Here is a 27467-nt window from a genome sequence, read left to right as displayed (position 1 = left end):
ACTCTTGAGGAATGCATGGCTCAAAGAGTGGAAATTTCTGTGATTCTTCACTCCGCATCACACTTTGCAGCATGGTGCAAGGTGAGAAACACCACTGCCACCCACCTGCTTCTTGGGCACAGGAAGCAGGGAGGTGAGGATAGACAGCACTCCTTGAGCCTATGGGCCTACCTCCTCACTGGACCACAAATTTCAGGCTTAGGTCAGGTAGGGCATTTAATGTAGGACATTTTTGAAGCATTGTACAAGGTCACCAGGGTGTCCACATTCTTAATCAATAAATCAATCAATCATTCAAGGGTTTATTGAGCATGGCTACTCACCCAAGCGGGTCTCTAAGCACTGAGGAGGTGGGTTGTGGGAGTTGCTGATCCGTCTGGGCACTGGGGTTCAGTCAAAGAGCCGGGTCTTGAGATACTCTCTGAATTGGGTCAGTGACAGGGATTGCCCGAGGTGAAGAGGCAGGGTGTTCCAGGCCATAGTGGCAAGGTAGGAAAATGATCTTCCTCGGGCTCTGGTCTTTTGGATCTGTGGAACGGTGGCCAGGGCCAGTTGGGCAAAGCAAAGTTTTTTGGCAGGTACGTGCAATGCGAGGCGGTGGTTCATACATGCTGATCCTGCATCGTAGAGGGTTCGTAGGCATGTGTGCGGAGCTTTAAGGTGATTCTTTTTCTGACTTGGAGCCAGTGGAGTTCTCAATTGTGTTTAGTGATGTGGCTGTGGTGGGGGATGTTGAGGACCAGTCTGGATGCAGTGTTTTGAACGCTCTGTAGTTTCCTGAGGAGTTTCTGGGTGTCAAGCCTGCTGGTGATGAGTGTGTGGGTGAATGTGTTTCGGGATTCAGTGGGGATCCATCTGAATGTCTTTCAAAGTCGGCGGAGCGTGTGGAAGCACGATGAGCATACAGTGTTGATCTGGCGGTCCATTGTGAGTGAGGAGTCCACTATGATGCCAAGCTTGCATGGGTGATCCATGGGGGTGGGGGGCTCCAAATGCAGCGGGCAACCAGAAGTAGTCCCAAGCTGAGGAGGTGGGCCCCAAGATGAGTACTTCAGTCTTGTCCAAGTTGAGTCTGCGGCAACTGTCTTTCATCCAGGTGGCAACGGCCTACATTCCACTGTGGACGTTGATTCTGGCAGCTCTGGGTGCATTGGTGAGGGAGATTATCAGCTTGGTGCCATCGGCATAGGAGACGATGTTGAGTCCGTAGTGCCTGATGATGGTAGCGAGGGGGGGCCCTCTTACTAGCTCACATGGGATAACATCTGATAGTGATCAGCATTTTGTTGTGGATGTGGATGCACCTAGCTCCATGGCACCCATTGCAGGGCTTAAAAAAATGCACATGAAGAGAAGAGCCAACTCTTTCTGTTTCCTGCTCTACCACTTGTGGCAGAGTTTGTCACTTTGTGTTGCTGGTGATGCAACTGAGTCCCCAGTGGTATGCCTCGAGAGCTTTGGGACTCCAGGAGTCTTATATGAAGCTTTATTGTGGCTTTCCACAGCCTCTGGCACTGCCGGTTTCCCCTACATAGCAGCAGTTTCGCTGTAGGGGCTAAGACCTTACATGGTGTCTTCCTGGCAGCAGCATCAAAAGGTCCTCCATGCCAGACAATTTTCCTCACCAGCACTCCCCAACCACCCAATTGCAAGGTTTCTTTTTTCCGAACAAGAACACCATAGTGCTTACTCTAGTCGCATCCTCAACAGGACCAGTCGAAAGAAATGCTGAGGTCCCCCTGGCATGGAGTAGGAGAGGCTGTCCAGAGGGTTCTGAAGAGAGTCCTCAAAGTCCAAGATATAAGCGAGGAATCTATTACACCTGTCAAGGAGCCTAAGACCAGAGAGGTCCTTCTGCATCTTTTGTGATACTCTTTTCAGCCTGCTTAGGTTGCTCAAACATTAATAAAGGAATGTGAAGTTTATTCTTATTGATTGGAGATGGAGAGCCAGGTGGTGCCACATCATCCTTCCACCTCTTCTGCCACTCACAGAACTTATCCTATTAATTGTATCAGCATTGTTTTGAAAAATAGAAAGATTTCAAGATGCCAGCTGCATTCAACGTTACAGCACATGTATCTATCTGAGTCAAGCTCCACCTAGCTAGACCCTGTTTCTTCCTTCCAAGTCATAAAAAAAAGGTTGTGTGGTAACTGGAACCATCAGCCTGCTTTTACCCCTTTGCCTATGTGTAAACCTCCTCCATGTCAATTTATAGCTAGGTGCTGCTAGCAACTAAAGAGGTCAAAGTGACATCCCTCCCTTTACAAGGAGAAGCCAATTCTCCTTGGCGTGTGTCTACTGTGTTCACGTGACCCTGACCTTCCGGCTCAGGAGCAGATCACTTACCTTTCCAGCAGAGCAGCTAAAAGCAAGAATCTCATAACGGTTGGCACTGGTAATTATGCTAAATTATTAAATGTGTGGCGGAACCCAAACATATATCACATTATGGTTCTGCGTTCATCTAATTTAAGTACAATTTAACGAGTCTGACTCTTCAAAATTAAAGAAAAAAACCATTTTACACTATTACCGCACAGTGAAATGAATGGTTCGTGTTACACTATATCTAAAATGTAATGAAGCATTCCATATTGTTCTCCTAGTTAAAGCATATCAATTTTGGTCTGGGCCTCTTTACACAGCATATGTGTGCAGATGCCATGCTGAACCAGACAACAGCCTTTCTCACTCAGCCTGACCACGTGCACCCAGTTGTGCGCATGTGTATTTGATCAACCTACGCAGAACTTCTTGCTCTAGCTGCAAAGTAGCTTACCTACTTATATAAAACATAGGTACTGGAGGGTATAGCTAAAAACAATTTTACCATGAAACTTACAGACTGGAAAACAATGCAATACATAACTCTCAGGAATGTTGCCGTCTCTCCATATTACAAGTGCTAGTCCAAACAGGTTTTCTACCCTGTTCTCCATAATCTTTTCTTAGTTTGGATATCGAAATAGATTAAAAAGCCAAAGCGCTGTCCAGTTTACAGAAAAAAATGCATGTTGGATATGATTGACTTGTACCTGCTGTAAATATTAGGTTGACTTTCTCTATTTCTTGCAGAACATAAAGGAAGCGCAAAAGCATGATGGAGATTTTGTAATCGCTTCAGTCTTCTTTCAACAAAAGGAGATTCTGAAAAAGATATGTCTGATCACGATTTTCTGGTATTGTGAGGTTGTAGGGGCAGTGGTATTTGTTTTAACTTCAGATGCTATGGAATCTCAAATCAAGAGCTAATGCAATGCAGTCTGGTACAGCAAACAAGTGTGTCTGACTCAGGAGGGACATCTAGTAATAGCTTATGGTACTGCACATTTGTGAAGGACACTTCAAGGATGTATGTCTGACTCAAGGGGAGCATCTTGTTACTGTTGCAATTCTTCACCTTTGTGAAATATTCTTAAAAAGCATTATGCCAAACTCTGGAGGAACATGGAATACCAGTGTACAGGGCTGTGCCTTTATGATAACATCTTCATACATTTTCACACTATTTAGTTATAAGTTTAATATATATTGCTAGCTAGACTAAAGGTATCAGAGCGCTTTACATACAAAAAAAAAACATAGCTTTACATAGGATGCATACAATGAGAAGTTGACAATGTAGCTCTGCATATGATGCTCGACACATAAAGTCAAGAGCAAGCCTAAAATAAAAATGAAGAGAGTTGGTAAGCAGGAAAGGTGTGATAACAGTGTGAGGATTAGTTTAGGACAGCCTAAATTAAAGGAGTGACTAACATATTATGCCGCTGAAACAGACAAATAACCAACTGTCACAAATGGTTGAGTCTTAGAGAGAGTGTGCTATAGGAGACTGGTTCTGTTGGTGTGCGTGTTAAGGTATTTGTTGACAAGCAGGAGTTTCAGGTTGCTTTTAAAGCAGGAGAAGAAGGGGTTCCAACGGAGGTCTCTAAGTGCATTTTCAGAAAAAGAACTAGTCTGGGTGGTATTTCATTTCAGTTTCCATTACATTTAGCATATGTGACTGATTAACAAAACAGTCCTCTTTCAACATTTTGCACTCTGAGGGGCATATTTACAAGGGAATAGCAAAGTGTGGCGTTAAGTAAACATTGCTAACGCCACACTCCGCCATTCTGAAAATGCAGGGATGCGCCACATTCACAAGAATGCGACACACCTCTGCATTTGCACTGACACTAAATCTAGCTGCCTAGTGCCAATGCAGGCACGCTTGCACCATAGTGCAAGGGTGTCTGCATTGGGGGGAATGATTGTTCGTGTGCAGGAAGGTGTCCCTTCCTGCACATTAATAATGCATAATGGCGAATTGTAACGTCTACGTGTGTTGCATTGTGCAGCACACATAGAAGATGCAAATTATCATTTTTTAAATTATTATTTATGTGCAGGAAGGGACACCTTCCTGCACATTAACAATCATTCATGGTGATTTACTGTTTCTATATGTGCTACTTAATGCAGCACACATAGAAACAGCAAAAACGAGGACAATTAAAGCATCACTCCTCTTTTCGCCATGTTGAGACCAGGTTTTTCCTGGTTTTAATTTTAGCTCCGCCTCCTATTTACACCACCCTTGTAAATATTGGGCAACATTGAAATCAATGGGTTTTGCGACAGAACGCCCACCACAACACCCATTACACGCCCCTTTCATGCTAAGTGCAGCATGAACGGGGGCCTTATTCACAAGGCGGCGTTAACCCATGTTAAGTGGCCTAATGTCACCTTTTAAATAAGGCAAAGGGTTTACCGCCACAGGAACGTCATAAAAAGCAACGTTCCGGTGGCGATATGGGCTTGTAAATATGCCCCTTGATGCCATGAAGCAACCATTAACTCCTACCTTCTATCCTGTTGCTGGTCTAAATGGGACTGCACCAGTGTTTTTAGTAAACTCCTAAAGTCTTGAAACAAACAAAAGGTTGGTTATTGTACACAATAAAGGCACTTGAATCCTTATTTAGAGTTTGGCTGACGCGATACTCCATCAAATTATGAGCGATATCCCATAATGCACTTGTAATGCGATGGAAGGGACAACTGCAATGTTTGGGATCGATTATCCCAAATTGCATACTCTAGATAAGGCCCTCTATAAGCACCTGTGGCTGTAATGCCAATATTATTAACGTTGCTCGCCCTTCTTTTACTGGATCATTCAGGAGATACCCTGGATCCATAGTATTGACTATCATCTTCATAAAAAAGCATTGGCATATATATTTAGCACATAGGAAAGAAGCAGACATAATTTGACTAGCAGAAGTGCTGTGATTTCTGTTTTGAAGATACACTTTCTCTTTGATTTCCTCAAAAGCTCAGTCATATTTTTTCAATTGTCACAGACCTTTGTTTGAGATTTCTGACCATGATATGTCTTATAACAGTTCTGTCATAGGATGGCATGGTTTATGAAGTACTTGATGATACGCTCTGTGGTTTAACTTATATTAAACTGCAGCCCATTGGTCATGCTGAATTCTCTTTTATATTCTAACACATGCAGGTAGCATGTGTGCGTACTTGTGCATGCCTTAGCACCTTACTGCCAGACCTACTGGCTTTGACAGTGTTTGTTTCCATCGGTAGCTCACACGTGCAGACTGTATCCGGGTCCCTCATTTGCAAATATGGTCCCAGAAGTATTGTATGCTAATTTCATTAACTGACATCCCACCATGCACCATATGGCACTCTTGCTCGCAAAATGGGGATGACACAATGTGAGGTTTTATAGAAACGGTATTATAAAAAGAATGCTTAGTACTCAGAGAAAAGGACAGCTTTCAGTCAAGCCAGAAAATTAAAGAAATGTTTAATAGGACAGTAGGGGAGTGCAGGACATTGCAACCCCGCAAATAAGGCCTATCCACTATCCATACCATTGTTTTCGTACTATCATGTGGTTGTAAACTAAATTATTTAATTTTAATGCAAGAAAACTTACCTGTGACTTAAAGTATTATTACATAAAAAGACGCCGCCTGAGTAAAACGTATATGACGTGGGCATAATTGACGCAGTTTCTGGAATTTCACATTATGTTTGTTTTATTACATTTTCGAAATTAAGCCACATCCCGTTTATACAGTGGGAGCAACAAGAAGGACCCGAATGTGAGTGGGGGTTGTTCAGTGCCCTTGTGTTTTGGAGCTATGTTTTAGCACAAACTGCATCCTCGCATTCAAAATGGATACATAGACTCATTTCAAACAGAAATATAGCGCTAAGTGCCTAACTTGCATCTCACATAATTACACATCATTTCTCGTAATGTTCTAAACATTTTGCGTAATTAGCTTTTTTCATACTTGCGCACTCCCCTAAACGAGAGCCGTTCTAAACAGTGGTTTTAAAGAGTTTGATTGCTTTAATGAGGAGAGATCCTGACCAGTTGTGATGAACTCATATGTCTTGACATCTTGAGTGAGGGTCTGAAATCACTTGTCCTCATGTACACTTATACATTTTAAAATTAGAACTCCCATCTGCAAACATATCAATTACGGGTCAGCCATCACATTTACGCAGCAGTAAACGCTGCATTACTCATTTGGAAAGCACTGACTGCTATTAGCAGTTTCAGATGCTAGCATCTCCCCCTCCATCCTCAAATTTAGCACTTCAAGCACTGCACATTGCCAGTTGCGGCTTGTGCAGGTAAGCGTGGTGAGGCGGTGCGGGGGGGGGGGGGGGTGAAAGTGACAAACGACAGAATAGGGAAAATAAATAAATAAATAAATAAAACCACTTACCTTGCACTCGCCGCATCGCCGTGAGCGCAAGGTAAGTGGTTGTATTTATTTATTTATTTTCCCTATTCTGTCGTTTTTCACTTCCACCTCCCAACCCCTGCTTACCTGCACGGGCCGCCACTGCCCATTGCCCACCCTTGCAGCCACCACATTAACTCAACTACACCAGCTCACCACTGCCTTTGTTCTCCTCTTGCAAAGGAAGGTCAACTGGTTGACTGATACCTACATATTTTTTTCCTGTATCAGATTGGCAAATCAATGCCACATTTACCTTAACACACCCTGTTATCTAAATGCTTGGGCTGCCAATTGTCAACTGCTGAAGTGGTGCAAGCCCTCGGCATACAGGGGTTTAATACCAATACATTTAAATAATAATATTAATTTTATGCAGTGCCTTCGAGAATGAGAGGGCGCATCCTACCAGAGTGAGGCTAATGAATGGCACATTCATATTAGACCTCAGTGCCAAGGATTTTACAGTGCAGACAATTAGGACTCCCATGCGTCTGCCTGCAGCAGTCGCCGACTCAAAAGCAGTTAATGAGCTCAAGTGAAGCAGTGAACGACATTGAAGGTACACAGTGTAACTGTACAAATAGTCTATTATTCTCACCGCCACTTAAACTAGGCGGTGTGTGCACCATGCAGTGCTTCTGTGATGGTGTGCATTACCAGACAGCAAAGAATGAACACAGCAATGTGGGATGAATAAATATCTGGGCAGGCACCATGACCTTCCAAGAAGATAGGCAGAATCTCGAAAGCGTGAGAATATAGACAGAAACTGAAAGGATAACTGGTGCACAGAAAAGGCCTTGGCAAATCTGAATCCTGACACTGATTTACATTTAGCTACAAGACGTTTTGTAGAATTAGTGTTACGAGTTATTCATAGGGGCATATTTATAATAACTGACGCATCCCTGCATATCAGCAGGGATGCGCCAGTTATTTTGCGCCCCAGCTCTGCCACCATGGATGCGCCGCATTTATAATGCGGCGCACCATAGGGCAAAAACGGCACAGATGCGTGACGCATCTGTGCCGTAAAAGTGGCGCATTGCTGGAGTTGCATCGCAAGCGCGACGCAGCTCCCGCAATGCTCTGGGGGGCCCTATCTTCACAATGCTGCGTCAATCCTTACGCCTGCTTCAAGCAGGCGCAGGGTTTTGACGCAGCATGGGCTCAAAAGTGACTGAGTGAAATCTTGTAGATTTCACTCAGCCACTTTTAGGAGGCGTTCCTGCGCCGGAACGCTCCCACCTGCCCTGGAACGCCTACATGTGGCGCAGGTCTTTACAACGTGACGCATCTCCCAGATGCGTCACGTTGTAAATACCCCGCACCATGGCGCAGGATTTGCGCCGCTGCAGCGTCACAAAAGTGATGCAACGGTGGCGTAAATGAGGCGCAAGTCGAACATAAATCTGTCCCATAGTTTATAGCAGCGTTTGTTCCCGCTTTGACAAACAGTGGGTACCCAAATAGATCTGTATTTTTTAAAGGGACAGATATTCCTGCAAATCGCTCCTACAAACGTGTATTGTGTTTCTCTGATCCAAGATGAGCTGCTTTTGTTGGGATCTGATTGGGATGTCAGGATGCTAGATGCAAGGGTTCAAAGAGGCCCCTCATTATGCTATCCCAGAAGCTCTTGAGACAGGCAGATGAGCGTTGGGCGCTTTGAACTGCAAAATACCCTTTCCAAAAACGCACAGCATATTTTTAGTGCTTGGTAACAGCTTTACAACATGAATTTACAAGGCTCTTGAAATTAAAGATACCTTCAAACGTAAAAAAAAAAAAACCTTGCTTTTAAGTGCCCTCCTTTTCCCTTGTTTACCGAGGAACACCTTGGCGCATGTTTCCTTGGGGAGATATCTCCTAGCAGAGGAAGAAAAAAACCATAAAAAAATCTAATTCCCAGACCCGCAGATTAAAATCTTTCATCTCTTTCAAATTCAAGAAAACAAGCTTTACAATACCATCAGGCGCCGATCTAAGTCGCAATTGACACATGAATACAGCAGAGATTTATCATTTTGATTAAACCGATCCAGGCCATAAATATTTAGCTGGCAATAATCATTTCATCGCCGGCACTGGCAAGGACTCCTGCAGCTCGAAGCCACCCAGCCCTCTTCAAATTAGCAAAAGTGTGGGCCCTGCAAGTATAAAATCATTCTGATTACAGGGATAGATGTATGTATTTTGAGATTGTTTGTGTAGATGTGGTTATTTGTAGCCACTGCTTTATAAAGATTTGAAGATTAGTCTGTGGGTTCATGCACCTGCTGCAGTAACATATTTAACAGGTCACGGATTAGTGGACTAGCAGGGCAGAGCTCAGCTTGGCCCCTCCTTGAGAACCATGAATCTACTACCACCGAGTTCTGAAATAGTAAAACCTACAATCAAGTGTCAAATAGAAACACACTGCTATTGTTTAAGGGTTAAAATTTACATTTTATGTAGTCGAATTACTATTTGTGCATGTGCCCTTACCAAAAAATGCAATGTTAATGAAAATAAGGTGTTAAAGGAGAATGTAGCTATGCCTGATCACACTGATTTAGGCCCTGATTACAAGGTGAGCGGTAAATACAGTTCCTGTTTACGCACAGGATGCAATTACGAGTTTGACATTATTTAACTCATCTAATGGTTATCAGATGTGCTTAATAACCCAATATGTGTTTATTTTCAAACCTGGCAAAATGTAACAAGGGAAAATCATACAGTATTTACTTTATTATGCGGAATTTGGAACATTAAACACCAAAATCCACATTTTATTTCCCAGAAATTCATAATAGATGCTATTTATTGTACCCGATAAATAACAAACCCAGTGATATCATTATTTACCAAGTGCTTTAAAAAGCACCAATAATTATAATCTGGCCCTTAGTAATATTTTGAGTAGGAAGTGTGCTTTCTCTGAAAACTTTGTCAACATATTTTTTAGAAACCGTATTAAATTTTACTATGAACAACATTTGTGGAATTAAATTTAACGATGCTTAGTTCATAAATAATGCCTCTAATTTGATGCATTTGTTTTTTAGGGCCCAGTGAGAAGACTTATATAAATAGGTCCTATGTATTTACTTTGCGACCCACAATAATACGTTTTTTGTGCAGCTTTAGAGATTTAATGCAGCGTAAGCGTGGTAAATGTTTTTCTGTTAAGCCTACTCTCCTCTACAATTGTCTAATTGTAAAGGGCCTGTACTGGGCCCTTTACAATTAGACAATCTGTAACACTTTTATTTACCACAGAGGCAATTGTTGTCAGATCGCTGATGGTGGCTATAACAAGGGACTCGGAACCTGCATGTGTTACATGTTGTCTGTTTATTTCATGTAGTTTCTTCCCTGCAATTCGGACAGCTGCATCTGCATTCCTCGTAACCCTTTCTAATCTTGCCCCACCTCTCCGACTCCTCCTCGCTACCCGTCCTCTTATCCTGCCCCTTCCTGTGTGTGCTGACACCAAGGTCCTAGCACCTTGGTGTCAGAATACAGTTACAGCATTACATTCCTCCCAACTTAAACATTGAACCTCTTCTGAGTGGAAGTCATTCGATTTCTTCAATGAGATCAGTGGGTCTGTGACATGCTCGCTGTGGTTGGTGTAAGAGGCTCGATTCCATCAGTTTCAGGAAAGCAAGAGAGACACTAAGGGCTTGATTACGACTTTGGTGTAGTTGCACCAGCTCTCAACCGGCATGGCTGCACCAAACCGTGCAAGGACCGCCAACCTGATTGCAAGTTCAACTCGTGCAGGCAGACAGTCCTTTTGCCTTTCCCATGGTGGGGCCAGAATAACAGGCACCGCAATGGGAATGGCAAAAATGTTCCAGCATGGAATGGATTGTGATATCCATGCAGTGCTGGAACTGGGGGTGCTAGCAGACAGGGGGTCTCATGTTGGGCCCCCTGAATGCATCCCCACAGTGGGGGGCGTAGGAACCCTAATCGGCCTCCTTTCTACCTCTACCGCTAGACTTTTCATGGCGGGGAGTCCACCATGAAATGGCTGGCGGGGGAGAAACTCGCAATATGCTCAGTGAGATTGTATTGTCCCGCTCTGCATATTACATTGTGCCCCACCTCACCAGTGCAAGGGAACAGGCGTTCCCTGGCACAGGCAGTAGTCCACCACCAGTACGACTTTGAAAGTCATAATTCGGAAGACGGTGGTCCGCCACTGCTGTGCTACCATGAGTGCGGTGGTTTTAAGACCCCCCTCTCGTAATCAGCCCCTATGTCTTTGCTGACTGGCTCATGATTAGTGTCAAGAACATCATCTTCAGAGATGTCTGGTACGTCTGTGGTCTTGAAATCACACTTCTTGAAATGAGAAATGTTCCGTAATCACTCTTTTGTTTTCAGAGGAAGCAGTAACCATTGTACCCTTTATACTTGTAACTTGCAGTGGGTGATTATAGTATGGGCAGTCTGACCTCTTACTTTGTTCTTGTCTGACAAATACCCAGTCTCCTTCCTGGATAGTAGAAGTTCTTGCCTTTCGTCGAGCGTCTGCGTCATCCTTCATTTTGGCTTTCTTGTTTTGGTCTAACTCCCCCAGTTCTTCATGTTCTGGAGCCCGGTGTGCACAGTTCGATGAGGTTTCCCAGGTGGGGATTCTTGTGTGCACTGTTCGACCCACCATTAGAGTAGCTGGGTATTTTCCAGCGGTGTTTCTAGCTGTGAGCATTTTTTGGTCAGGCTTTGACTAGCAAATGCTACCACTTGTCGTTGATCACCGTCCATGTTATACTGCGCAAGGATATCTCCTAGTCTGACAGGATTGGTATTCACGATGAGCTCTGTCTTCTTGTGAGGATTGAAATAAGCAAGATTGCTGGCAGATCCTATGGAGTCTTTGATTTGTTTGAATGCATGAGTTCACCTCTTGGACAACTGGATGGGTTGACCATGTTTTGTAAGGGCAGGCAAAGGATAACTTATCATGGCATAGTCCTTGTTATACCGGGCACAATAGCTGGCCATCCCTAGGAATGAGCTGACGTCACTGACATCACATGGGTAAGGGGTGTCATTTAGCGCAGATACCTTATCAGGATCAGGCTTCATGCCTTCACTTGAGAAGATGTGTCCATAAAACCTTAACGTGGATTTGTGGAATTCACATTTGTCCCTGTTAAGTGTTCAGTTAGCTTCCAGAAGCGCGTGACACACTCAATCCAGTGTTTTATCATGGTCCTTGATATTGGCACCAAAGACAAGAATATCATCACTGTAATTAAGTGTGTTGGGGATGTGGCAAATGACTCTGCACACTGCCTCTTGGAAACGTTCTGCTGCAGATGAGGCACTGAAGCTAAGTCTCTTGTACCTGAAGAGACCCTGATGAGTTGAAAATGTATTTTTACAGTGAGAACTCTTGTGGAGTTCAAGCTTGTGATAGCTTTTGTTGAGATCCAATTTTGTAAACAGTTTGGTCCCATTCAGTAACAGGATCATATCACTGAAGTGAGGCCCTGGGTGTCTTTCACATTCATTTGCAGAGTTTGGTGCTCTCATGTCAACACACAAGGGCTCCTTGTCTTCTGATTCACGTTTGGGGACTACAACTACTGGAGACACCTAGGGGGTTTGCTCTGACAACCTCTTGATAATATTTGCTCTGAGGAGGCCCTGTAGTTCATCATCAACTGCTCTTTGTAGGTGGATTGGCAATTTTCGGTGATGTTGAGCCACCGGCAATATTTGTTCATTGATATGTAAAAGAACCTGAAATTGGGCTTTTTTCCAAGCCCCATGAACAATTTTGGGAACTTGCTTATAATATCTGGATCATCCTCCATTCGATATAGGATTTCTATAAGCTTTAGGCATTCTGCCATGGGTAGACTGAGAGGACAGTCTGCTGCTTCAGGTCCCTCAATGACATGGATTTGAGCTTGGACCTCTCTGTCAGTGTCGGTGAGGGTTGTGAGAAATTGTCCCAAACACGGCAGTCGTTCTTTGGACATCTAGGTGCATACTCGAACAGCCGCTTTGCGTAGTTTGGGTTTTGGATTCATTTTGTTATATTCCGTGACACAGATTAAGTTTTGGTACATTCAACTGTCCAGTGCAAATGTTGTTGGATGATTTCCCATTGGTGTGGGGAGTCTCAAATATTTCTTTAGTCTGTTAGGATCAACTACCATGCAAACATTTATTGCTATCTTGGGAAATTGGAGAAAGAGATCTCGACTCGCGAGACATGGAATGGCAAGAACACAAAGTGGCATGCGACTGTGTGCTTGATCGAGATAAGCTAGTGGATCGTTCATGCCTGTCATGGACTGCCTTCGTGTGATGTCATGTTCGTGATTCTCTGACGGATTTTTAAATGTCTTATTGAGCTGCTCTGCACACCTTTTCAAAATGATTGTCTTTCGCAGAACACAAACCTACATGAGGATCTTCTTCTCCACACCAATAGCATTCCAACTGTTGTTCTCACCTATGTTCACTATGTTTTAGACTACAATGACGGTCTCGGAGTCTGAGAGACTGTCGACATTCAGGCAAGCGGCGTTCCTTGCATTGAGTTTGGAGTCAAAAGCCTAACAATTTTTCAGCTTTTCCAGCTTGATCATTGGCCCGGGTCAGCTCTTCTATTTCATCCAGAGAGTAGCTCTTCTTTAAGGTTCGTCAACTTAGCGATCGATTCTGAGTGACATCCCTCTATGATTCACAGGTGAAGGGCATCTTTGGTTTGTGAAATTGTCAAATTTGCAGTAACGTGATAGAAGTCTGAGACGTGTTATGAACTCACCCATAGATTAATCTTTCTCTTGAGAGGCTAAGTTGAAAGTACATAGTCTATATTGCGTTTGTGGAGGAACTTTCTATTGAGGGCTTCACACACATCTTGACATGACTCTGACACATCCGCCGGTAATTCCTTGCTGATCCGTCCCACCTCTTTGCCTATGAGGCTGAACAGGACGATGAATTGTCGGTTTGATTCCGAGACCTGCAACCCTGTCATGAAGTCTACAAAGTCAGATAGCTATTCTTGCCAGCGAGGAGGCCTCATTCCATTAAAAAAAAATTTGGCAGTGGTTCCAGTGGGCGCAGAAATGACACACCAAGCATGGCTGGACGTGGCTGTGTGTTTTACGTGGTGTTCAAAAGGGGTTGACATTGGTTATGTTGAGATGAGAAACACCACATTAAAGGTAGGACAAAGAATTTGTGTGGAAAGGTAGTTGCTCTTGAAGTGAGAAAATAACTGAAGTAAATTAATCTTTTTCACTTTGTATTTCTCTTTTTTGGAATTTATGAGGTTCTAGCAAGCTGTGTGAGCACTATGCACAGAAGATTTCAAGATGGCCACCGCTCGTTCTTTGCAGCTTATTCGTCCAGCCGTTTGACTTTAAGGTGGCCGCCAATGAGAGCAGATGAAATTCAGTACGATGCAGGATTGCAGCGGTCAAGCCACAATATAAATCTGGTTTACCCCAGCAGCTACAGAAACATCATTTGGCTCACACCATCAGGCACAGCAAGCTCAGCACTCAACTGGGTCGGGCTCCTGCGGCACAAGACACTTTGCTGAGCATCGGACGAGGTAAGCACTCTCAGTCTTGTGCCGCTCTCCGATGGCGAGAGACACTATGAGTGCAGAGCCAGGCGGGCACTTGCAGTCTCGTGTCTCTGTAATGTGTATGGCTGCAATGGGCAATTTCTGTATTCAGCTGGTAACTTCATGTGACCGTCTGAAAAGTGGTTGGTGAGGAATGAAGCGGGTGGAGCTTCCGCCATGGTGTTTCTTCTGACACAGGTAGCAGTGGGTGCCTGGATCCCACTTTATTCACCAGTTGTTGGATCGCTGATGGTGGCCGTAATGAATGACTCGGACACTGCATGTGTTACATGTTGTCCATTTATTTAATGTAGTTTCTCGGCCGCAACTCTGACAGCTGCCTCTGCATTCCTCACAACCCTTTCTAATCTTCCCCGCTTCCTGTCCTCTTATCCTGCCCCGTACTGTTTGTGCTGACACCAGGGTCCTAGTACCTTGGTGTCATAATACAGTTACCACATTACAGTGATCCCCTGACAAATCTTTCTTTGCTGATAGGAGTGGTGGAAATTAGGGTGGCCAAACACCACATTAGCTGTCCATTGAGGACCAATAATTGACAGCCAACTCACAAGTTTGAGATCAGATTTAGGCACACCCCTCTAAAAACCATGTTGTAGAAATAAAGAAAAGAAACAGGAAGACCCAACCTCCTGAAGAAGTTAAGTTGATTTAGGATTATGCAGACCAAAATCTCTGCAATAGCAACGCAGGACAAAATAAGTAATACTTGATGTTCTGACAGAGTTTGATGATTCTCTCGACAATGCATTTAAGTCATTAGTAACCAGCACAGTTTGAATGGAAGAACCAACAAAAATCAATAATAGATTCACACAGATATTATATTAATTTGGTTTTTGTATCAAAGATTCAAAGTTCATTGCTACAAGCAATCTCTTGAGAATTTCAATTAAAAATATCACAGCTTGTATAATAGTGGCAAGCATTTAAGCAGGCTTTCTTGGATGGTTATAATCAGAATCAGCTTACTGAGTTACATAGTCCCACCACCATTAAGGCAGAAGGAAAGTTTGTTGTCTAACAGCTCAAATCCTATGAAGAAGTGGAAAGGGTTCACATCTAAAGTCCTTTAAGGGGGAGTCCATTAGCATAAACACGGAAATAAATAAAAGAATTGGAAAACTGGAAATGGTTCAGCAAAGAAGATTTCAGTCCATCAGTTATCGACTGTAGCATCAGTGAGTCAGTCCAAAAGTAAGAGGAATGTTCATCAAGAATCGATGAGCATAGCATCCGGGTCTCAGAGCAAGAATTGTATTGACCCTCCTTTGGGGTTTCTTCTTTTATAAAGTCTCTAACAGTGTCTCTGTGATGAAGCATCACACCAGACTGTCATATGCTCGAATTTACATCTTCACCTAGGACACTTGCAATAGTGAGATGCTTCCCATGCTAGTCATGAGAAATGAAAGATTTGAGAGTCCACATAGGCCTAGTATCAGTAGAAAAAAGATACAAAGTAATCAATTTTAGCAATAGCTAAAATTCTGTTCCCACAGGAATATTTCACTGTGCACATTGAAGAAACATTCAGGAATGTTGGGTTTACACATGACCAGGACAAATAAAGCAACATTTCACCAGTGGTAAATGCCCAATTTTATTATATTCAGGGAAAGGTCAGCACTGAGGAGGAAAAAAAACATTTTTAAAACAGCCTTTAAGTTAGCGTCAAACGTTTTAAATGAAATGAGCTCTAAACTAACATCAAATATCACGTAATTAAATCAATTCAAATAAGAATAGGTAGAAAGTTCACCAATCATTATTATATGAAAATACCTATTGTTAGAAATACCCTATCATCACAAATTTCCTCAACTTTCAATCAATCAATCAATCAATCAGGGTAAATAAAGTGCAACTACTCACCCGTGAGGCTCTTAAGGTGCCCTGGGTGAGGGGTGGCTCCATTGAGTGCCAGGGTCATCCGAAAAGCCAGGTCTTTAGGTCCTTCCTTAATAGGGTCAGTGTGGGGAGGTTTGCCGGAGGTGGAAGGGGAAGTTGTTCCAGGATGTGGCTGCGAGGTATGAGAAGGACCTTCCTCCTGTCCTGGTCCTGTGCATGTGTGGGATGGAGGCCAGAGCAAGGTCAGCTGATCTTAGGTGTCTTTTGGGTGTGTGGAAGGAGAGGCAGTTGTTCATGTATATTGGCCTGGTGTTGTGAAGGGCCTTGTAAGCGTGGGTGAGGAGCTTGAAGGTTATTCTTCTTTCGACTGGTAGCCAGTGGAAGTCATAGAGCTGTTGGGTGATGTGACTGTGCTGCGGGATGTCAAAGATCAGTCTGGCTGTGGCATTCTGTACAGTCTGGAGTTTGCAAAAGAGTTTCTCGTTGACTCCGGCGTATAGGGTGTTGCCGTAGTCCAGTCTGCTTCTGATGAGAGCATGTCTGGATTGGGTGGGGATCCATCTGAATATCATTCGTAGCATGAGGAGGGTGTTGAAGCAGGTCGAGGAGACGGCGTTGATATGGCTGTTCATTGTAAGCGATGAGTCCAGTATGATGCTGAGGTTTCATGCGTGGTCAATGGGGGTGGGGGATTTCCGAGTGCAGGCTGCCACCAGGAGTCGTCCTATGCAGAGGGGGTGGAGCCGAGCATGAGGACTTCTGTTTTATTTGCGTTGTGTTTCAGGTAGCTTTTCTTTATTAGGTGGCAACAACTTTCATCCCTTCTTGGAAGTTGTGTTTGGTGGTGTTGAGTTCGTTGGTGAGGGAGAGGATGTGCTGGGTGTCATCGGCATAGGAGACGATGTTGAGCCCGTGGTTCCTGACGATTGTTGCCAGGGGGTCATATAGACGTTGAAGAGGGTAGGGCTGAGGGAAGAGCCCTGGAGCACACCACAGATAGTTCTGTTGGTTCCGAGAGGTAGTGAGAAAGTTTGACCCGCTGAGTTCTGCCGGTGAGGAATGACCATATCCAGCCAAGGGACTTGCCGTGGATGCTGGTGTCTTTGAGTCCATTGGCTAGGGTGTGGTGGGAGACAGTGTCGAAGGCAGCAGCGAGGTCCAGGAGGATAAGGGCTACTGTTTTGCCTTTGTTGAGGATGTCGTGGGTGGCAGCGAGCAGGGTGGTCTCAGTGCTGCTGTTGCTGTGAAATCCAGATTGGGAATAATCCAGGATGTTGTTGGCTTTGATGAAGTTCGCTAGTTGGGTGTTGACGGCCTTTTCAATGACCTTGGCTACAAATGGAAGCAGGGAGAAGAACCTGATGATTTTTTTGGTTCGTCAGGTCTGCAGATGTTTTTTTCTGGAGGGGGTTAACATTGGCGTGTTTCCAGTCATTGGGGAAGGTGGCGGTCTTGAAGGAGCAGTTGATCATTCGACTTAGTTCGGGTGCGATGGCAGAGGCTGCTCTGTGGAAGATGCTATGTGCGCAGGGGTCTGAGGGTGTTCTGGAGTCGATGCTTTGCATGGTCTTCAAGGTGTCTTCTGTCATGAGTGGGGTCCATTTGAGGAGGGTCTGTTGGGTGGCGTCGCTTGGAGGGGGAGCTGGAGCAGTGTGGAGGTCTTCGTTGTCGAAGTTCTCGTAGATCATTATGATCTTGTGGTGGAAGAAGGTGCGGAGTCTGGTGCAGAGGTCTTGGGAGGGTGGGACGTCTGTTGTTTCGCTGCGGGGTTTGGCGAATTCCTTGATGATGGATGTTGGACTTAGCACTTTTTGCAGGGTCATCCCAGAACTTTCTGCCTTCCTCCTGTATTTTTTATGATCTGTTGTTGTTGGTTTTATAACCCTGGGCACTTTATTACTGCTGATCAGTGTTAAAGTGCATGTGCTCTCTCTTATAAACTTGGTAAGATTGGTCTACAACTGTTTGGCTGATGGTGGTCGTAACAAATGACTCAGACACTGCATGTGTTACACGTTGTCCATTTATTTAATGTAGTTTCTTGTCCACAACTCGGACTGCTGCCTCTGCATTCCTCATATCCTTTTCTAATCTATATACTCAGGGCCTGTAAATTAAATGCTACTAGTGGGTTTGCAGCGCTGCTTTCACCACTCACCGAAGTAGCCTTTCAAACCTGTCTTAGGCCTCTGTCACTGCAGGGCCTGTGCGCACAGTTTACTGCTGCAGTGGCATGGCATGTAAAATGATTGCCATGTCTGCAACTCACCTTTACATATAAGTCACCCATTAGGTAGGCCCTAGCTAGCCCTCTGGGCAGAGTGCTGTGTAGGTAAAAGGTAAGACCTGTGCCTTAACTGTGTGGCATGTCAGCCTATTTGGTTTCTCACTGCTGTGAGGCTGCCCTCTCATAGGTTTGCATTGGGGATTCCCTGATATGTGCTTCAGTGGTAATGTCTGATATGAGAGGGGTAGCATGGCCATGTTTTGTGTGTTTGGAATAGTAGTAATAAATCCCACTTGTTGGTGAAAGCGGATTTCTCATTACTAATTTAGAAATGCCACTTTTTGAACCACCTATTTGCCAGGGCAGCTCCTGGAAACAATGAGACCCGGGCCAGAAAGAAGAAGTACAGCAGACGCTGCCGGTGGTGTCCGGCAAGGGTGGTGATCGACACATTTTCTGTCTGGGCAGCCTACGGCTGCGATCTAAACTGCTCAGCCTCCGGTGATTGGTGAGTGTGACTGAGCTTTCTGACTGTTAACAGCTGGGCCGTATGCCCTTGTGAGGGGAGGTCCCCGGTCAACGTGGGTAGAGTGAGTGCCTCCCATCCTGGTTGCACCTACCTTGGGGTATTCTTTTTTGTTGGTATCTGGGGGTAAACCTTGACGGAGGCCCCCGCTCCCCATTGTGAAATAGGAGGAGTATTGGAGGCCCAATCGGGAGCTGTAATTGCCCCATTCCCGGTAGTAGCTGGGCAGATGGCCCAGTAGCCTATTAGACCAGGAGCACACCACATACCACGTAGTAGGAGTGCAGGTGCTGCTCCTTGTGGTTGCATGACCTGACTTTGTGATCCCCACGCTAAGGGGGATATACTGTGACTGCTATGGGGCCTGTTTTTCCAAACAGGAACTTCCCTGCCAGGAGTGTTTACTCTAAGGTTCATAGGGGGAGCTGTTGATATTTTATGTGATTGCCTCTAACCTAACTGCTTCATGCTTCTGCTGTGATGTGACGATGTATGTTGTGTTACATTGCCAGTATTTGCACCCTATGTACAGTATTGAGTGATTATGTGTTTTTCCTCATCACATGTTTCATGGGGCTATGGCCATACTAGGGGATGAGGTGTTTCATTATGAAATGGTGATTTTATGATGTGTGCACTCTATAAGTAATTACTGTAGTGCACTTCTGGTATTGTTATGAGAGTTGCCTGATTGGCAAGATGATTGGGTAATCTATGTGACGTGATGACAAGTGCATAGTGGCACAGTGATTTATGTGATAGTGGTCTGAAGTGTTTTATGAACAATACAAAGGATATTTTTATATAGCCTTGTGTGGAGTCTCTTTTTGTGGTGCGCCTCTTGTGTCACTGATGTGTGGGTGTGTTGCACAAACGCTTTACACATTGCGTCTGGGATAAGCCTGATTGCTCTGCCAAGCTACCAAGCAGGGGTGAGCAGGGGTTATATTAGTTGTGTAACTCCTTTACCCTGACTAGAGCGGTGGGCTCTGCCTGGCTTAGGTGCATTCCTTAGCCAAACAGAAACCCAATTTCTAACAATGGAGAAAAGTTATTTGGGGGCATATTAACAAGGTGCAGCGATAATATTATCGCCGCTTTCGAACCTGTTTTTGGGCGAAAAGCGGTGATAATATTATCGCATTATCAACAAGGACATGCTAGCGCGTGTATCCTTGCATTAGTGCCCCTTGTCAGCATGCCTCCCATCGCATCGCTAATGAGATGCAAAAGAGGCGTGCCTTACCAGACTCCCTTTGGTAAATATCGCTAACCCAGCTTCCTCATATTAACAACGAGGGTTAGTGATATTTAAAATCACTTTAAGTATGCCTTAACGCAGGAAGTTAATGTCTGTTAAATTCCTGACTAAGGCATACCTAACATGGGGGGTGGATTGTGTGGCTAAGCCCACAGGCCCTATCACCAAGGATATCGCCGTTGTCCATGGAACATCGCTGGAAAACCAGAGATGTTCCATGTAAAACATTGCTATAACTGGAATAATTATCGCCATTGCGCTATGCGTTGCTAATACAGCGCTAGCATGGCGATAATTACCTGCGATAGCCGGCGATAAAATTCCTCACGCTAAGAGCTGCCGCTTGTTGATATGCCCCTTTGTGTTGTGAGCGTTCGTGAGGATTCTGTGTTGGAGAGATTTCTTACTTGTGGATTTGAAGAGATGGTGATGTGTGGTGATGGCTGCTTAGTAGGCAGTGTGTGTTTCCATGTGTTTTTTTGTTCCTCAAAGTCGCCTATAGGAGCATCTAGATTCTTGGAAAGCAGGGGTGAATCAGGTTGCTTTCTTGATGTGTCCTCCTGTAGCTTTCATGCCAGGGTGAGTGTGTCGGCACAGCTCATAATCCAGCAGTGGAGGTATTGTTCTGCGGTGTTAGCGTTTGGTGTGGTCAGAGTTGGGGCGCTGATGACGGCAGAGGTGAGCTGATCTTCTGTGACTTTGATTAAGCTTCTGTGGGGGAGTGATGGACGTTCTTATGTAAGGTGGGTTTTTTGAAGAAGAAGTGGATGCAGTTGTGGTCTGTCCATAGGAGTTCCATGGTGTGACTGTAGGAGGTGCTGTTTCCTTCGGCGAAGACGGGGCCAAGTGTGTGTATCTCTCTGTGTGCATGGGGGCGGTGACTATTTACTTCATCCTAAGTTGGGAAGGTTCTCTATGAGGGAGGCAGTGTTTGAGTCGTCATGGTTGTCCAAGTGGAAGTTTAGGTCTCTGAGTAGGATGTAGTCTGTAGAGGCGAGGGCGTGCATTGCAATGAGGCCAGTGATGGCGTCGGTGAAGGGAGCTCAGGAGCCGAAGCATTATCTTGGGGTTTGTCTGGACCTGGAAGTGGAGGTACTCCATTAGGGTCGGTGTGTCAACCAGGACGTCACTCAGAGGGTGCTTTTGTGAACGATGGCGATGCCTCCAACTGGGCAGATGGAGCGGTTCTTGCTCAAGATCTTGTATCTGTCAGGAATGGCGGTGGCGACTTGGCATTGGACAATGTGTCTGTGAGGAAGGCGACATCAGGCGAGTAGGTGTTGAGGAGGGAGCACACATTGAGGAGGATGCAGTTGAGTGGTTTGTCAGCGGTGAAGTAAGTAGGCTTGGGGTTGCTGATGGGGTATGGTGGTGGGTGAAGGTACGGTGGCAGTGTAGACAGGAGAGAGGTCCTTGGGTGTTGTTCGGCATCGAGAGCTGGCAGTTGTTGTTGCGTCGGGGTTGAGATCGTGGAGGGTGCTTGAGTACTAGCGGAGGTGGGTCGGAGGACCAGGGCCCCTGGTGTTCGTCGTGGTCAGGTCCCGGACGTGCGCAGAGAGGCTTGCTGTTGGCACGCCAGCAGCGTGCCCACTGCGCGTGGCCGCCATTAAGTAGGGGTTGGTGAGAGCGGGTCGCCGGGAGGTTGGAAGAAGTCACAGGGGAAGGGCCAGCAGTGGCAGGGGAGAAAAACATGGCAAAAACAAGGCAGAACGCAGGGAAAAACAGAAAATAAAAAGATAGAACGAAAAGAGAAGAAAGAGGGCACAGAAGGAAAGAGACAAGAGGGCAGATGAAAACTGAGCAAGAGAGGTAGAGGCCGAACAGCAGAAGATTGGAGTGCTCTTCCACTGGACCACCAGGGATGAGGCGCAGGCAGGTGCCGGCAGTGGAGGAGGGCTTCGAACACCCTTCAAGAGAGAGCTCAGGGGGCAACCCTCAGAGGTGGAGCTGCACAGGGGAGAACAGTCACACTTACCAGGTCAGTGGTCTTGCTTTTCTTGCTGCGCAGCAGCCTCCATTAATTGGGGGTCGGGGAAGGCGGGTCAGCTGGGAGGCGGGAAGGACACACTGGGGGAGCGGGGCCATGGGGGCAGCAGCAGCAGCTGGGGAGGAAAAAACACAGGAACTACGAGGAGGAACACAGGAATAAAAATAAAAATAAAAAGACAGAGAAGAATGAGAAGAAAGAGGGCACAGAGGAAACGAGGCAAGAGGGCACAGAGAAACCGAGCAAGAGAGGTAGAGGCCGAATAGCATAAGAGCAGAGTGCTGCCTTGGTCTAATTTTTCTGGCTTCACTTGTATCACACAATTAGTAATCATTATTTCATTTTGTACATGCTACTAGAAACCTTATATTTATTTTCCAGCCCTGAGGAAGTCGTGGGTACTCCCGGGCGACGAAACACGTGTTGGCTGGACCAACGAATGAGAGAATAAAGAGAAGATATTCACATGTGCTCTACTTACAATCATTATACTGTTTATTGTGATTTTCACATTGTGACTGATTCAATTAAGTGTGCTCGGGCGTTGATTCACTACGAGGAGGAACACAGGAATAAAAATAAAAATAAAAAGACAGAGAAGAATGAGAAGAAAGAGGGCACAGAGGAAACGAGGCAAGAGGGCACAGAGAAACCGAGCAAGAGAGGTAGAGGCCGAATAGCAGAAGAGCAGAGTGCTCTGCCACTAAACCACCAGGGATGAGGCACAGGCAATGCCTGCAGGTGAAGGAGGGCCTCGAACACCCTGCAAGAGAGAGCTCAGGGGGCAACCCTCGGTGGTGGAGCTGCACAAGAGAGAGCAGTCTCACTGACCTGGTCATTGGTCTTGATGGAGCAAGCACTCGTTGAAAAGAGACCTGCTCAGGAGCAATCCTTTCATCTAACTCCCTAACATTGTAATAAGTATGTATTGTATAAAACGAATATGCACCACATCAAAATAAGGGTCAGAGATGCATGCGTATGTGTTTACTAATGTAAGTAACTCGAGTAACGGGAAATCTTTATTGCGCATGCGTCAATTTCATCTACGCAATATGACGTCTAATAGCTTGGAGAGAATTTCTTGCACATGAGCAGAGAGCACTAAAATGGCGTCCTTAAGACCCACATGCATGGCACCTGCTTAGCTGTCTAGAAAACACTCTATTTTACTAATGCTAACGTGGGGAAAGTATTAATAAGTAAATGGGATTAGAGTGGAGATAGTTGGTATACAGTGAAATCATTTATTCTTGAAATTAATATTTGTCTTTCTGACTTTCTTATTAGTATGCATTTGGGCCTCACCTATGAGTCCAGATTTTGTTAGACATGTGACCTCCGTGCATGTCTGGTGAGATTGAGCCAGAACAGTGACGATACTCTTGAATGCGACCCAAGGACACAAAAGTTACATACCCTGGAAACAAGCACTGAAGACCTCTGGATGAATGGATGTTCACGACAAAATAGAACAAATGTTTCTAATAAGATGTGAATACGGGTGGGAATAAAGTTTTGGAATAAAAATTAAGCGGTTGGATTTATGAACAATGGAGTGATAGACTAAGATGACATATAAGCATGGTGTGTTGATCTTCCCCCCCTTGCCTGTCCAATCAGAGTTAGTATTTTTACAATATTGAAACATTAATGGGAAGTACATGGATATAGAAAGGTATAATTGAGGTAGCTTTAGTTAGTTAGTCAGACGGAGATTTGCTGAATGTTGCAGAGCTCGGGATGCTGTCAGAGTATTGAGGGATGCTGATGAAGCATCGAATGCAGAACCATCAATCTAAGATAAATTAATTTAGAAGAAGATCGCAGAAGAATCTCGAGGAGGAAAAAGAGGAGGAAGAGAGTGTCAGCGAGGGGTGCTACGCATGCGTCGGTGCTAGAGAGGTCATCTATCCTGTCCTGAATCCCTTCCTGAAGCCTTTGTCACCTGATCTTTCCCGGGGGACCCGGGGGACCCTTACCAGCCCTTTGGCCAGCTCCACAAGTCTCCTTGGGTTGGTTTTCATCCAAGGTAATTTTAATTTCTGTGATTGTGCAAATGTCCTTTTCACTCTGTCCTCTCCTTTCTGAGCATAAGTCATTGCAGGGTACAAAGTATGTGTTTGATGATTGATTAATTGAATCTTCTTTCCTATGAGTAACAGAGACTGTACTGTACTTTGAGGTGGTTCACATGCAAATAATTTAGATAAAAATGTAAAATTCTTTCACGAGTCTGTGGTTATTTTCATTGTATATAAGAGACGTTATTAATGTCATTTCACCATCAACTAGTTCAGCTAATGGTCCATCGACCAGAGGAAAAAACTTTTTGATCAGTGAATAGATTAGTGAGGAATGAAAGGAAACTAATCTTGAAAACAGAAACATAAACTTTGACTCCAGCGGTTTTACTGGACTGTGTGTATGTGTGTTTATGGGTGTTTATGGGCCCAGGTGAGCATATGGTATTGGAGTATCTGTTGCTGGTAAGCCGTTGGATCAGTCTTGCTTTTCGTGCTGCGCACTGGCCACCATTAATTTGACGTCAGGGGAGGGCGGTCAGTTGGGAGGTGGGAAGTGCACACTGGGGGGTGGGGCGGGCTGCAGGGGCAGCAGGGGAGAAAAAATGCAGAAAAAATTTGGAGGAACGTGGGAAAAAAGAGAAAATAAAGACAGAGAAAGATGAGGAGAAGGAAGGCACAGAGGAAAAGAGACAAGAGGGTACAGGAAAAACTGAGCAGGACAGGTAGAGGCAGAACAGCAGAAGAGTGGAGTGCTCTTCAACTGGACCACCAGGAAAGAGGTGCAGGCAGGTGCTTGTGGGTGGAGGAGGGCCTTGAACACCATGCAAGAGATAGCTCTGGGCTCAGGGGGCCACCCTAAGTGGTGGAGCTGCGTGGGGGAGAGCAGTCACACTGACCAGGTCAATTGTCTCATATAAGTATATAATTTTCTAAATTCACATCACAAAATTTGTTTTAAATTTTTCATAAACTATAGCAATTCTAATATTACAATGGGGATTTTTCAAGATCGTATCATGTTTACATATTTTTGCACCGACTTTTCGAAATAGTGCATTCTCAACAGAAAGCATTAGAAACACAAGGCCAATTAATTTCACCAGTGAAAGTTAAGAAACAACATTTTTGTAATAAACTCTTATTAGTGCAACTTCTTTTATGTACTAGAATTGCTTTTTATATATGTTTTCATTTTAAAGCATGCTCTTACTACACTTGGCTCATTTTCTTGTGTGACTGTGTCTAACGTGTGCATGGCACACTTTCAACTGTCCGTGTCTTCAATTGGCCAATTTTTCATGTATTATGAATTTTGAAATCATGCTACATCAGCATGACTGTTGAATGAAGAACTGGCTCAACTTTTTCTACATTCAGTCAGTTATGGGGCTGTTGGAGAAACACAAATGATGGGTAATGTCAGCAGCTACAGAAAGGTCAAAATGATAACAGTTTACAACATTTAAATATTGACTTATTTTAAATAAAAACTATCTGGCACATGCATCAAGCTAGGATTTTACGAGTCCTTAATTGCGAATATTAAGGATTCGCAATTAAGGACTCGCAAAATCCTATGCATGTAGGAATCTCTATAATAATAGCGATTCCTACACATTCCTTATTTGCGACTCGCAAATAGCTTCCCATTCATTCCTATGGGCCTACAGGCACATAGGAATGAATAGGAAATTGCAAGCGCAATTTGCGAGTACCAATAGGTACTCGCAAATTGCGCATGCAATTTCAGGGTGCAATGGTCTCAAAAGGACACCCTGTTGCACCCCAGGAATTGGCCTGTGCACAAATGTTGCGCACACACATGCCCTAAGGGCATGTGTGTGAGCAACATAAAACTTTGAAAAATGCACAAAAGTGCTTTTTTTAAAGGTTTTGCAAATTACCATGAAGTTCAACTTCATGGTAATTTGCGCCCCCTATTAGCGAAATCGCAAATTCTTTTACTTTAATGCATTGCATTTAAGGAATCTCAATTTGGGATTCCTTAAAAGCAATCGCAATTTAAGTAATTGCAATTTAGAGATTACTTAAATTGTGATTTTTGCATTTGGGATGATGCATCCCAAATGCAGAAATACCGGTCGCAAAGGGTCAGATTCTGAGAATCTGCCTGTTTGCGACCGGTTTTTCTATTGATGCATGTGCCTGTTTATATATATATATAAATCCAAACACCTAGCTGCTGCTCCAAATCCTCGGAAAAATGAGTGTGGACCCAGATGAGTGCTTAAATTAATTTATTTTGCCAAAGTCTGCCATGATGCGTTTCTGCCGAACTAGCGGCCTTGATCACATGACCTATATATATACTTATACACAAAATTGACCATAACCTTAATTATCCCAAAGCTGAGAGACAGCATGTCTCCTTTTCTCTGTCAAAATAGTAGGATTTTGTCAGGCCATTGAGGAAGCAGTAAGAATAACGGGAAACTACATACCTGCACACCAATAAATGAAACCCTTAATCCAGGAAGTAGTGTCGTAGGTACCTGGGACGATTGGTAATTCTTCTGCCTTTCTCCCTGGTGATGACAGTGTCATTGGTGGTATCTGCAACTCTTTCTTGAATGTTATTGGAGGAATCCCCTGAGAGATCAGCACACACATCAGGATCAAACACTTCACCAAAGGCAACAATGGAGTCCCCATCACCCTGGATCCTCACTTCGCCTCTTAAGCCCTTCCAAGCTCATTACAAAACCACCAACCACTCCCCATTTCTGTGCTCACCGAAAGTGCGTCTCCTGCTAAACCACTAACAACTTCATTGTCACACTTCTTAACCAATGCAGCATTCCTCTTACTCCACCATTTCCCATTTTCTACCAATATGGCATGTCTAGAAACCTTCACCACACATTTGGTTGGGAAGTATTTGGAACCATTCCTCTTCTGCCCCTGTGGCCTCTTTATTTCCACCGCATCCCACCCTCGTTGCCAAAACGAGTTGTGAGAAACAACACAGACAGGTAAGTAATTAAAGAAGTGCTATTTATATGCGGACAGCACACAGCCACTCCTGCTCCCCGTCCTGGCTCTCACCAACTGTTACCAGTGACTTGTGACAGGAATTGTGAAACCAGTGTTCTACATGAAGGATTCCATATAGAAACCTCAGTGAGTAGCCAAACATAACAACCAGTTCGAATTAGTTG

This window comes from Triturus cristatus, chromosome 9 (genome assembly GCF_964204655.1).
Source record: "Triturus cristatus chromosome 9, aTriCri1.1, whole genome shotgun sequence".
NCBI lineage: Eukaryota > Metazoa > Chordata > Amphibia > Caudata > Salamandridae > Triturus > Triturus cristatus.
Note: the sequence above shows the minus strand (reverse complement) of the source record.